This window comes from Phocoena phocoena, chromosome 20 (genome assembly GCF_963924675.1).
Source record: "Phocoena phocoena chromosome 20, mPhoPho1.1, whole genome shotgun sequence".
Lineage (NCBI taxonomy): Eukaryota > Metazoa > Chordata > Mammalia > Artiodactyla > Phocoenidae > Phocoena > Phocoena phocoena.
In genome coordinates this window covers 14,094,997-14,106,598 of record NC_089238.1, presented here as the reverse complement: position 1 = coordinate 14,106,598, position 11,602 = coordinate 14,094,997, and the positions used below count along the sequence as shown (strand labels likewise).

The following is an 11,602-nucleotide window of genomic DNA, read 5'->3' as shown; positions in this document are numbered from 1 at the left end:
AGGAAAGAAGATAAAATTAAAAAGTTATTAAAAAAGATAAGTATTTTTAAAATGTTTTTAAGTAATTAAAAAAAAGAAAGCAAGAAAGAAGAGAGCAACCAAACCAAAAAGCAAATCCACCAATGATAACAAGTGCTAACCATTATACTAAAAACAAATACAAACTAAAAAAAAAGGACGGACAGAACCCTAGGATAAATGGTAAAAGCAAAGCTATACAGAGAAAATCACACACAGAAGCATACACATACACACTCACAAAATGAGGAAAAGGGAAAACAATATATATGTCATTGCTCCCAAAGTCCACCTCCTCAATTTGGGATGATTCTTTGTCTATTCAGCTGTTCCACAGATGTAGGGTACATCAAGTTGATTGTGGAGATTTAATCCGCTGCTCCTGAGGCTGCTCCGAGAAATTTCCCTTTCTGTTCTTTGTTTGCACAGCTCCTTGGGTTCAGCTTTGGATTTGGACCCGCCTCTGCATGTAGGTCACCTGAGGGCGTCTGTTCTTTGCTCAGACAGGATGGGGTTAAAGGAGCAGCTGATTCGGGGGCTCTGGCTCACTCAGGCCAGGGAGAGGGAGGGGTATGGAGAGCAGGGCAAGCCTGCGGTGGCAGAGGCAGGCATGACGTTGCAGCAGCGAGGCGTGCCGTGTTCTTCCGGGGAAGTTGTCCCTGGATCACGGGACCCTGGCAGTGGCGGGCTGCATGGGCTCCCCAGAAGGTGGGTGTGGATAGTGACCTGTGCTCGCACACAGGCTTCTTGGTGGCGGCAGCAGCAGCCTTAGCGTCTCATGCCTGTCTCTGGTGTCTGTGCTGATAGCTGCGCCTCGCGCCAGTCTCTGGAGCTCCCTTAAGTGGCGCTCTTAATCCCCTCTTCTCGCGCAACAGGAAACAAAGAGGGAAGAAAAAGTCTCTTGCCTCTTCGGCAGCTCCAGACTTTTTCCCAGACTCCCTCCCGGTTAGCTGTGGCGCACTAGCCCCTTCAGGCTGTGTTCACGCAGCCAACACCAGTCCTCTCCCTGGGATCCCACTGAAGCCAGAGCCTCAGCTCCCAGCCCCAACCCATTCCAGCGGGTGCGCAGACAAGCCTCTCGGGCTGGTGAGTGCTGGTCGGCACTGATCCTCTGTGCAGGAATCTCTCCGCTTTGCCCTCCGCACCCCTGTTGCTGTGCTATTCTCTGTGGCTCTGAAGTTTCCCCCTTCCCCCACCCGCAGTCTCTGCGCACAAAGGGGCTTCCTAATGTGTGGAAACCTTTCCTCCTTCACAGCTTCCTCCCACTGGTGCAGGTCCCGTCCCTATTCTTTTGTCTCTGTTTTTTCTTTTTTCTTTTGCCTTACCCATGTATGTGGGGAGTTTCTTGCCTTTTGGGCAGTCTGAGGTCTTCTGCCAGCGTTCAGTAGGTGTTCTGTAGGAATTGTTGTATTTCTTGCCTTTTGAGCAGTCTGAGGTCTTCTGCCAGCGTTCAGTAGGTGTTCTGTAGGAATTGTTCCACATGTAGATGTATTTCTGATGTATTTGTGGGGAGGAAGATGATGTCCATGTCTTACTCTTCTGCCATCTTGAAGCTCCTCTTGTTATATTCTAATTGGCCTTACATTACATTTCTTAATGAACGAACATCTTTATGATGTTTAGTCTTCCAATTGTTTACCTAAAACAATATATCAGCCAGTTATTTTACCAGCAAAGTGGGTTTATTTGGGAACAGCAAAGAATTGCGATTCAGGACATGCAATCTATGGCAAACCACAGGCAAGTCCAAAGGAGAGAGTTTTTTTGTTTTGTTTTGTTTTGTTTTATAGAGGAGAAGAGGGAGTGGGAGTGGCTATTACGAAGAGTTCATTGGAGGAAACCAGGAGTTTGAAGTGAGTGGCATTTTATTGGCTGAGTTGTGACAGTTGCTCACTGGCTGGGCTGTTGCCAGGAAAGGAAAAATTCTTCCTCCTACTTGGTAGTAAAGTAGTATCCTTCTTCCTGTTGGAGATGCAAAGTACCTCTCTTCCTATTGGGTATGCAATTGACATGAGTGGTTGGTTTTAAGAACTCCGCCTCCTGGCCTCCCAACTCCTTTTTAAATTAGTTTGTTTGTTAATTTTCACAGTTTCCCCTTTTGATCATGATCTCTCTCTGACACCTGAAACTAACACAGCATTGTAAATCAACTGTACTTCAGTTAAAAAAATAAAAGATCTTTCTCTGAAAGCATCGTTGATCAAGAGTCAGGTTTTTCCCAGTTCAGCAGCCTTTTCTCCCTCAGTGCTAGGAAGGACCATTCCTGGGTGTCCTGTCTCATACTGGATGGAAAGTGCACAAACTGGAAATCTGTTGAGATCACATTTGAGTAACAAGGAGTATATTTGCAAATTTTTGTTAAGTGTCTACTTAGGAATGGAATTTGGTGACACTGGATATATATGTTGAACTGTGATACTTTCAATTTTCCTAAGCAGTTTTGCTAGCTTGCATTCCCACTATTAGTGTACAAGAGAATTCTTCTTGTTATGCAACCTTAAAGGCATTTGATATTGTTTCTCTCCCATCTTTTCATTTTAGCCATTCTGTTGAGTAGTTGGTAGCATTGCGTTTTAATTCACATTTCCCTGAAAATTGCAGTACTGCTTTATTTTTGTTGACTATTTGGATACCCTCTTTTAATAAATGCCCATTGAAGTCTTCCACACAGTGTTCTATTTGGTTAGCTGGGTTTTTTCTTACTGGTTTTTAGGAGTTGATTTTTATTCTGGATACAACTTGAGATATATCTGTATCTATATAGCTAAATATCTATGTATAGCTATCCCTATCTATATATACCTATACCTCCACACATTAATCTAACCATCACCCATTAATCTTTGAAATCTTCCTTGCTTTTTTGGTACAGGAAATCCTGGACTCAACTCATACCTTCTCTGCTTCAGATCAGAAATCCACAAGTACTCCATAGAAACTAGGGTTGGGGTGTATGTGTGTATTTCATATATAATATCTTGCATATGATGGCTTACCTCTTACTCTCTTATTGATGACTTTGATGAACAGTAGTTCTTAATTTAGAAAAGCAGAAAATGTGCTTGTTTTTTCCTTTTGAACTATCAACTTTCCAAGTAGAGTTATTTAAATAGCCACCTTGCTGACATTGGAAATGCTCTTTCACATATATATATATTCATTGATTAAATGCATTTCAATGAATGATCATCCATCTCCCTCCCTCACTCTTGCTCTCTCCTGTTGTCTCACTGTTAGCCTGGCTTGCTTCCTAAGCTGTTTCCTATGTTATTTTGACATCATTCACTAATCTGTGCAATCTTCCTTACTTTTTGGCACAGGAAATCATGGACACACATACCTTCCTTGCTTTAGATTAGGAATCTGCAAATTCTCCAAAGAGCTCAGGTTGATGTTAGTAGGGAATAATACTTAAAGACCACAGTTTGGATGATAGGAATGTGGATTACTGTTACCTTTCCTGGGGAATAATTCATTGACAGGCTTCTCTGTTTCTTCAAGAGAAGTTGGTCTATTTACACTTTATCTTTTTTTTTTTTTTTTTTTTTTTTTTTTTGCGGTACGTGGGCCTCTCACTGTTGTGGCCTCTCCCGTTGCGGAGCACAGGCTCTGGACGTGCAGGCTCAGCAGCCATGGCTTACGGGCCTAGCTGCTCTGCAGCATGTGGGATCTTCCCGAACCGGGGCACGAACCCATGTCCCCTGCATCGGCAGGCGGACTCTCAACCACTGTGCCATCAGGGAAGCCCAACACTTTATCTTTTTTAGAGTTGGTTTTGATCAGTTCTTTTTCTAAAACAAAAACAAAAACAAAAAACTATTTCACATATAGATTAAAATTTATTTACAAAATAATCTTGCATAATTAAAAAAATATATTCTTTTAGACATTTCCCCTTTGTCATTTAAAAGTTTTCTCTTCCTCTTTTTTCTTTATTAGGTAGGCCAAGAATTTATTTCTCTTACTGATTTGTTTTTAAGAATCAGCTATTTTATTTGTTTACCCCATCTTTTTGTATTTTTTGGCTCATTACATTTTGTCTTTATTCCTTTCTTTTGCTTTACTTCAGCTTACATTCCTTTTTTATCTTTTTGTAGGGTGCTTAGTTCAGTCTTATATTTAGGTTAATATAACCATTTAAGTCTTTGACTTTTTTTCTGAGCACTAAATTGGTATGCCATCCATTCTGATGTTATTTTTGTCATCAAAATTTTCTAGAAAGTCTGATATTTTAATTGTTTTTAATATTTATTTATTTAGGCTGTGCCAGGTCTTAGTTGTGGCACACAGGATCTTCGTTGCGGCATGCAAACTCTTAGTTGTGGCATGCATGCAGGATCCAGTTCCCCAACCAGGGATCGAACCCAGGCCCCCTGCATTGGGAGCACAGATTCTTACCTACTGGACCACCAGGGAAGTCCCTGATATTTTAATTTGTATTTCCTCATTGAAACAACAGTTGCTTAGTTAAGTACATTGTTTACAAATAGAAAAGCTTTTAATTTTTTGCTGTTATTATTTAAATTTTTATTGTGTTATATTCAGAGATTGTTTCAAACTCCCTCCATTTTTATACTTATATTGTAATCACAGAAAATTTCTTCTCCATTCATTTCAAATTGAACCTTACATCCACTATTTAGATTTTTCGTAGGCTCTTCTCTTATCTAGATTGCCACCCTCTAGGTTTTATCCCAAATATCCTTTTTAATAGATTCCCTGACACTCCTAGTTTCCCCAGACAATTTCCTCATACCATTCACTTACTCTGCTCTCTCCAAAATTATAGTCTCCTTGTTCAGTTTTTAAATAACTGTTCAATATGATACATAACTGCTATATCTAAAAATCATTCAGATACTTTTCCATAAAGAATAAGAATGGTTGGTTCTAGATGTAAGGGGATAGAAGGGAAATCTGTGAAATGTTATGAAGTAAGCAGGCTGAGCATCTAGGAGGGTTGAATATAGTGAAACTCAACTGAATATATGTTAATTATACACATCTCTATGCACAGCAGGGAATGAACAGTATTGGTGGAGACATCTCTGTTTGATTGGATAACTGCTTAAAGAATTATTAGGTAAAACAAGGACCTTTTTCCTTTTACACATTTGGCTGAGCTACCTTGAATTTCCTTTAGTTCCTATATATATAGGAAGTAAAGTAGGAAAAAGTGCACTTAACCACTGCAGTAAGGTATGAGACTAGAGGTAGGGAGAAATGTCTTTTGAGTGTTGTGAAATTATTTAAGTGATAATTGTGATATTCAACTGCATTACAGTGACTTTGTAATATTTTCTTCTAGTATCATAGTTTGACAGTTATCATTTTATTCTAAAGTTAATCATTTAACACCTGCTATGTCCCGGTGAATTTATTTATTTTGAATGAAATAGGAATTATATCTTCCTTTGGGATGGTTTGGGAATCAGAAACAGCAAAGCAAAGCGAAAATTAATGTATATATGTTGAAAACTGTGACATGAAGAAAAGAATCATGATGTTGTGATTGAGAATAAACATGGATCTACTTATAGTCAGCAGGGCAAGCATTTCTTTGCAAGAAATGTTTAACCTAAGATGAAAGGATGAATAGTCAGCCTTTCACTGAGCCCAGGAGAGGTGATTCTTAGGAGATGAAATAGCCTGTAAAAAGCTGTATGAAATGGAAAGGTTGTGGGCATAATCTAGGAGCTGAACAGTAGCAAGTGTCCTAAGAGAGTAAAGAGGACAGTTTCTTCCAGAGAAGTCTTTAGGTAAGCAAAGGCCATATTATATTCTATGGTAACATGTTTGGATTTTATTCTAAGAATAAAGGAAATGATTAATATTATTAAATGGGAACTCCTAAACTTTGATTTATATTGGAATCATCTTGTGAAGTTATTAAACATGTAGATGCCCAATTACTCCTTTAGATTTGATTCATCTTGGTCTGGGGTGGTACCCAAACAGCTGTACTTGTAAGAAGCTCTCCAGATTATTCTAATTGACACCTAAATTTCAAATCACCAAAGTCTTACACAATCTCTCATTATTCTCTCAGCTCATATTGTTTTGACTTAAAACTACCTAATTATATTGAAAGTTCTTTAAGCCATTTATTTCTTTTCAAGAATTGTTTTCATTTTGTATCCTATTTTTAAGATAGAAACTGTATGTTTTGCTGGCTGCTAGAAAGTTATCTTTGTTTGCTTTTTTGTTTTCTTTTAGGTTTACTCTCCAGGTATAAGACCAAGAAGTTATCTCCAGAGGATATTTATGAAATCAGTTTATCCCGATGGAAGATAATAGGAGGAAGTAAAACTCCTTGTCTTAAAGGATCTATTTTGAGGAATGAGTGGCAGAGCAAAAGTGAGTTTGAGGGTCAACAGGGACCTCGAGATAGATATTTCAGTCAAATGAAAATCATCTATAACATGCCAACATGTAGAAAACATTCATCTTTTACTCTGAATCAGAGAATTCATAATAGTCAGAAACTTTATGAATATAGGGAATGTGGAAAACCCTTTAGTTGTGGCTCAAATTTTGTTCAACATGAGAAAATTCATTCTGGTGATAAACTTTTGATTGTAAAGAATGTGGGAATACCTTTAATAGTGTCTATCGGGAGTTCCCTAGCTGTCCAGTGGTTAGGACTTGGTGCTTTCACTGCCGCCAGCCCAGGTTCAATCCCTGGTCGGGGAACTAGGATCCCGCAAGCCACGCAGTGTGGCCAAAAAAAAAACAGTGTCTAGGTGTACATCAGAAAATTCATACTGGTGAGAAACTATGAATGTAATGTATATGGGAAGGTCTTTAGTTGTAGCTATCAGCTTACTCTGCATCAGAGATTTCATACTGGTGAGAAACCCTATGAATGTCAAGATTGTGGAAAAGCTTTTCTACTTGTTTTTTTCCTTACACAGCATCAGAAAATTCATACAGGCAAGAAACCCTGTGAATGTAAGGAATGTGGGAAAACTTTTAGTGCATATGGTCAACTTACCTGTCAGGAGAAAATTCATACAGGCAAGAAGCCCTGTGAATGTTAAGGAATGTGGGAAGGCCTTTAGACTTGATTTTTACCTCATTGAACACGGAAGAATACATACAGGTAAGAAACCTTATGAATGTAAGCAATATGAAAAAACCTTTAGTGTGTGTGAACAGTTTAATTGACATAAAACAGTTCATACTGGTATAAAACCTTTCGACTGTAAGGTATGTGGGAAGGCTTTTAGTTGTAATGACAACATTAGAGTACATCATAGAATGCATACTGGTAAGAAATCATACGAATGTAAGGAATGTGGGAAGACTTGTGGGAGTACATTCTCAAGCTAGTGTACATAAGAAAATTCATACTGATGTGAAACCCTACAAATGTATAGAATGCGGGAAGGCCTTTAAATTTAGTTTCTATTTTACTGAGCAGATAATTCACACTGGTGAAAAGCCCTATGAATGTAAAGAACGTGGAAAGGCCTTTATTCATAGAACAGATCTAACAGAACATCTGAGAATTCATTCTGGTTTAAAACTCTATGTATGTAAAGAATGTGATAAGGCCTTTAGTTGATGTGGACAGTTGACTCAACAGCAGAAAATTCATATGGCTATAAAACCCTATGAATGTAAGGAATGTGGAAAGGCCTTTAGTCATATTGGAGACCTTAGACCATATCAGAGAATTCATATTGGTGAGAAATCCTGTGAGTGTAAAGAATGTGGGAAGGCCTTTAGACTTAATTCATACTTTACTGAACGTCAGAATTTTCATACTGCTGAGAAACCCTCTAAGTTATGTAGGAAGGTCTTTAGACAACATTCACATCTTTATTGGCATCAGAGAATTCATAATGTAACGGAATATAGGAGAGCCTTTCCATGTCACTTTCTGTTTACAGAATAGCAAAATATTCATGCCAGAAAGAAATTCTGTGAATGTGACTCTTTCCAGACATGTTAATTTAATAAGTGTGTAACAGCCTTCTAATACCTCTCAATCCTTCTTAAATTTTAGGAAGTTCGTATTAGGAAATAAACCTGTTAATGTAACTGTTAACCAAGAATTCCAAGAACAGAGACCTGGTTGAAGAAAAAAAGGAAAAAAGCGCTTTTATTTGGGGTTTGTTAGAACTGCAGCCCAAGAAACACAACCCACTCGAATTGCGTTCTGCTGGACTATAAAATGGGGTAGGCTTAAAAAGGTAAAAAACTGCAAAGTTACATAAGTTGTCAAGAATTAGGATGTGAGCTGGCAAGAGGTAAGGGTGCTTGTTAAACAAGGATGCTTTGGGGTTCACAATGATTACATAATTGTGTCAGGGGGTGGGAGACTTTTAAACTACAAGGTTGCAACTAGCAGCTGCTAGCAAATACTGTTTTGAAAACAGCTGGTGCTGTCCTTGAGTTTAATACAATTCAGAGAAAATTCAAGTTCTCAGTGATGCATGAATGTGTCTCAGACCAGATCCTCAGTGTCTGCCAGATTACATTTTTGTATGCCTGAACTATGAATACTCTATTATAATTTCAATTTGTCATCAAACTAATTGTGGGGAAGTTTTTAATCAATGACATATACTTATCATCATTGCCTTTACTATCTGTGTGATAGTGGGCAACACATTTACCCTTCTGGGTGTCATTTATAAAATGGTACCCACCTAAAAGTGTGGTTGATAGTTTATAACATGTACAATTTTGCAAAAACTACCTGGCCAAAAAACTCCTTTGAATGAAAAATATGATAATGAAAAATAGATATGATAATTTTTATTATTATCAACATTATACTTAGTGAGTTTCTTAATATAAAGACATAATGAAGGTAACAAATTTAGAAAGCCATCCATCACTTATTGTATTTCAGGAAATTCATCTTTGATAAAATCCATAAGAATATAAAGAACATGTAAAGATCAAATGCAGACTTCATTGCTTAAGTTCTACCAGAAAATTAGAGCTGAAAAGTAACCCTAAGGATTTAATGAGTGTGAGAATATTAAGAATATAGCTGGTGCAACATCAGGGAATGGTGTGAAGGATTTTACCAATAATATAGAAGTTAAAAGGATAACAAAGAGCAAACTGCCTAGAAAATATTTACCAACTTTATTATGAAAAATTTCTGACAAAAACATAGAACGCATTCTGTAATGAACATCCATTTACCCTTCACCTAGATTTGAAAATTTACACTTTGTATATTTGCTTCATTTTTCTATAAAATATAATTTTTGCTGTACCATTTAAGAATAAATTGTAAACATTGTATCACTTTACCCTCAATAAATCAGTTTGTATCCTAGAAGTTAGGACATTACCAAAATATTATAATCATACCTTAAAAATTAATTCTATACATTCTAATATTCAGTCCATATTTAATTTTCCCTAATATTCTCAAGAATATCTTTTAACAAGGATTCACTCTCCAGACTCATACTTGTTAGTGGTTATGTCACTTTTAAACTGAACAGCACTCCCCCATCTTTGTTTCATGGTTATGTTTTTTTGAAGAATCCATCACAGTTGTCTTAGAATGTCTTAAGTTCTTGGTTTGTCAAATTTATTTCCTCATAATGTTGTTCATCTTGTTACACTGTTTCTAAATTGGAACTTAAGTAGAAGCTTGATTTGCCTCTTGTTAAACATTTTTAGCAAGAACACTTCACAGGTATCTGTGACTGCCAGATCTCTCATTATAAAACTAGTTTATTTTTTTGCAATTAGTAAGTAATTGGGTAATAATTTGCACCTCCTCTTGGAAATGTATAATAATCTATATGTATAGAACAAGTAATAGATTAAACTGAAAGTCAAATTTTAAATTATAACCCATTCAGAGAGGACTGGTACTGAAATGTTTGTATTTCAAAATTTGTGAGATGTAGCCAAACCTCTACTCAGTGTGAAATTAACATCCTTCGATGCATACAGGAAACTAAAATTAAGGGATGGGACTTTTTGTTATCTCCCACCTCAGCACCTATTCCAGTGTCTTTCTCATATATTAGGCACTTGATAAAACTTGAAAAAAATAAGCAGTCAAGTGAAAAAGTTAAAAAATTACAAAATAAAACGAATGCTAACAGAAGGAAGTAGTTAATGCAATTTAAACTAGAAATTAATTTTAAAAAACACTCGTAGACTTACCCAATTTTTCCAAATTTGATAAAAGAAAAGAAAAATGACACAATTATAGCAGCATGAATAACAAGAGGGATATTATTAACACAGATACTGATGTTGTTCTTTGTGAGGAAATATTATGTAAATTTATTTCAATATATACAAAATTCCAGTTAATGAATTATTGTCTAGAAAGTGAACTTTATTGAAATTGATAAAACATAATCAAGCCTGAAAAGACCATTAATGAGTGGGAAAGTTAAATTTAGCAAAAAAGCTCCTTTTTATAAGCCAGCACTTACAATCTGTTAGCTCCTTGGATAAAAACTTCAAGGAGATAATCCTTAACAGAATTTCCCCAGTTCATGCTGCATGACTGATGTAATCCAGATGACGAGAATAGTTATTAAAAGGCAAAATCTAGATGAGTTCTAATTAAATAGAAAAGGCAAAAAGCTAAATAGAATATTTGTCAGCAAAATGATATAAAAGCATTATGCAGTAAATTCTCATTTATTTGAAATAAACCAGCATTGGACATTTCTAATTATGTACATATCTAGCTTAAATGATTGATTGAAAACAGAACTTGATTAATTTTCTTTTATCTTCTAGATTCATTCTCTTAGCCTTACAATCACTGATATTGTCCTGATTTCTCAAAATGAAAAAGTGCTCTCTCATTTTAACATTTTGAAGGTGATACAATTTAACAATCAGTGGCATCCTGTAATTACTTTCAAGTAAATACCAACCAAGATTTTTATGTGTATGAAAAGCTTTCATTGGTATTTTCTGGTAAGATCAACAGTGTTCCAGTATCAAAACATTTTATATTTGATGGAATGTATTGTATGTATATACACATGCCTATACACACTCTAGACATAAGGATTTAAATTTAATTCTTTATAAGAGTTTCTTGAAAACAACCGACAAAACAAAGGCACTTCAATGTTTTTGTTTAGATTTTAATAAATGGTGCTGGGACTATTATACATACAATACATACCACATACAGGCAGCTCCTGAAAATCTAAATAACTTCTGGTGAATATCAGAGAATACCTGAAGTACTTGGCATTAGATCATCTAAGGAAACCAGATGATCTAAGACCAGAACACGAGAGAATATACACCACAATTTAAAAAGTAAGTGTGGCATAATGTGATCTACGTCTAGGGTTTGTCACAAGGAGCATGAGTGGAGACAATGGCAACAGTGAGATTGCTGGGAGAAGTAATTTCACCTAGCATATCACCCTTTCTTAAACTAGTTAGTAAGTACTATTGTTTGCTTCTGGGAGAATGTGAGAGGCTACTGATTGGTATTATTCTGGAAAAAACAGGAGCATCCCTATACTTAGGACTAGCTGGCAAGGAATTTTGTACCACAGTAGCCCTCCTGCTAGCCTGTCTCTCTCTAAAAACAAATCAGAGTACAAATCAAGGCAGCACA

The 11,602-nt window shown here is 36.5% G+C and overlaps 1 pseudogene; it reads left to right on the top strand.

The window, feature by feature from the left end:
• The first annotated feature begins 628 nt into the window (after positions 1–628).
• LOC136140254 (zinc finger protein 540-like) lies at positions 629–7,918 on the top strand (annotated as a pseudogene).
• Positions 7,919–11,602: the final 3,684 nt, after the last annotated feature.